Raw genomic sequence first — 2500 nt, 5'->3', positions numbered from 1 at the left:
TCTCCTCTTTTCTTTCTCTTCTCCATCTCTTTCCAGAGATTAAAAGACATCGTGGAAAGCCAATAATTGAAAGAAAACGAGTGAATTGAACACCAAAGAAAGAGTGCCTAGAACATTGACGTTGCGAAGGGCTTTAAACACCGAGAGAAAATGTACGGGTTTAAAGAGCGCGACTGACTGACGCCGCGTGTATGTTGCAGCGGTGGTGTGAGCTTCAAGAAATTGCTTGATGGGCGGGCGGGCGTGATGTGCGGGCGTGGGGAGCGGTTGTTTGTCCTCTTGCGTTGTGCTTGCGTGTGCGTGAGAGAGAGAGAGAGAGTGTGAGCGTATATGGGTGTGTCTTGGTGTATTGTTTGTGTGCATGTGTGCGTGTTTATATTAGAATCATTGGTATGTTACCTAAGCGAACCCCCCCCCCACCCCACCCCCACCCCATCCCACCCAAAAAAATAAAATAAAATAACATAAAAATAAAAACACAAACCTAAATAAACAAGAAAAAAAATCCCAGATGGCAAAGAGCCAGAAAATTCAGCGAGAGAAGGGAAGCGACACCACATGGTCTTGTGTGTTCATCCCTCTGATTGCCGCCACTTGGTGAACATTGGGAGAGCGAAGGGGAGGGGCCGAGCGAGGAGAAAGGGAGGGTTAAGGGAGGGGCCGAGGAGGGTTAAGGGAGGCGCGACGCAAGGTAAATCCACGGGGGGATGGGGGGGGGGAGGAAGGTAACGAGATGCCGAGAGCGTCGATGGTAATTAAAATAAGGATTGGTGTTAATTCCAGGTCGCTTCGTTGTGGTTTCGGCTCGTGTTTATGCTTTCGCGAGCGTCGTGTGTTATTTTGTTTGGTGCTCATATTTCTTTTTTTTTCTTCTTTTGTTTCGAAATCCAGCCCGACCATTTCATTTCCGATTTAACCTTTTATGTTGTGTTTGTTTACGTATTCTAATAGCTTCCCTTATTTACTTGTTCACGCGGTATGTGCGTGTGGAAGATCCAAAACACGATAAGTAGGTTTATCCCTTTTAGGATTTGCCGCCCGCATGCACAGTTCCACAAGCACGCTGACACACCAACATACATAAACACGCGTATTTGTGTGTGTGTGTGTGTGTGTGCATGTGTGTGTGTGTGTGTGTGTGTGTGTGTGTGTGTGTGTGTGTGTGTGTGTGTGTGTGTGTGTGCGTGTGTGTGCATGTGTGTGTGCATGTGTGTGCGTGCGTGGGTGTGTGTGTGTGTGTGTGTGTGTGTATGTGTGTGTGTGTGTGTGTGTGTGTGTGTGTGTGTGTGTGTGTGTGTGTGTGTGTGTGTGCATATATTTATAGACAGATAGATAGATAGATATAGATGTTTGTATGTGTAAAAATGTGCATGTATACCTATACATATGTGTGTATGTGTGCCTATATATGTGCACACACACAGTGGCAGCTCATCCATAGGAGCTGCAGCCTCCCCAAGCACTCACTGCCAGGTGTGTTCCTCCACCAACCTCACCCCGAATCAAAGAACAAATGTCATACTGATAAATCTTTGCTATTTTCAATATATTCATAAATATTTTTCTTCAGTAAAATGGGAGAAAATTTGAGCCCAGACCTAGTCAGTCTTTTTTTAGTTAATTGTAATTGAAAATGTAGTGTCATATGTTTATGATTTTTTTATGATTATTATTATTATACTGTTGTGTGAAACTTGCAGTCCTTCCATTTTATTTTTCCACATAACGTCACTGTGTATAAACACTTTTTTCTTTTCTTTTCCCAAGACTCAGTAAATAAGCTTTAAGTAATCGTGTAACACAAGATACATAATGTTATTGTTCATAAACTTGATAATGGTGAAACTAATTGTAGCAATAATAATAATGAGGATGATGATAATGTCAAACATAATGATAATGATAACATGATAGCTATTAGTATTATCAGTATCATCACGTATGTACATATGCACTATTATTACTATTATCACTATTATAACGATATTATATACTGTAAACAAAAAACAAAACAAAATAAATACAAGAATAACTAATAATGAATGCATGACCTACCAATAACAAGTTAACATGAAATAACGTGATAATAATACTGTAAACAAAAAACAAAAACAAGAATAACTAATAATGAATGCATGACCTACCAATAACAAGTTAACATGAAATAACATGAAACATGATAATAATACTGTAAACAAAAAAACAAAAAACAAAAACAAGAATAATAATGAATACATGCATGACCTACCAATAACAAGTTAACATGAACTAACATGAAACATGATAATAATACTGTAAACAAAAAAACAAAAAACAAAAACAAGAATAATAATGAATACATGCATGACCTACCCATAACAAGATAACATGAAATAACACGAACAAATCCTATGGCACGCTTACCGAAAAGGAAAACAAGGACACTTTATCCCAAGAGATCTCTCGGAAGGACACGCGCGGAGGAAATCTTGTGCCGTGTGCAACCGCCGCTGCCTGGGAA

The 2500-nt window shown here is 39.7% G+C and overlaps 1 protein-coding gene across 1 annotated transcript in view; it reads right to left on the bottom strand.

Moving 5' to 3' along the window:
• The window catches only part of LOC113815836 (uncharacterized), a 13934-nt gene that overhangs the window by 11394 nt on the left and 40 nt on the right, over positions 1 to 2500 (bottom strand). Inside the window, exon 1 of the mRNA XM_070131646.1 lies at positions 2404 to 2500. This exon is cut by the window's right edge and continues 40 nt beyond it. The gene's annotated coding sequence lies outside the window, so the exon portion shown is untranslated. The remainder of the gene's footprint in view (positions 1 to 2403) is intronic.

The sequence above is a fragment of the Penaeus vannamei genome, chromosome 16 (assembly GCF_042767895.1).
Source record: "Penaeus vannamei isolate JL-2024 chromosome 16, ASM4276789v1, whole genome shotgun sequence".
Taxonomy (NCBI): domain Eukaryota; kingdom Metazoa; phylum Arthropoda; class Malacostraca; order Decapoda; family Penaeidae; genus Penaeus; species Penaeus vannamei.
This window is presented reverse-complemented; position numbering and strand designations above follow the sequence as displayed.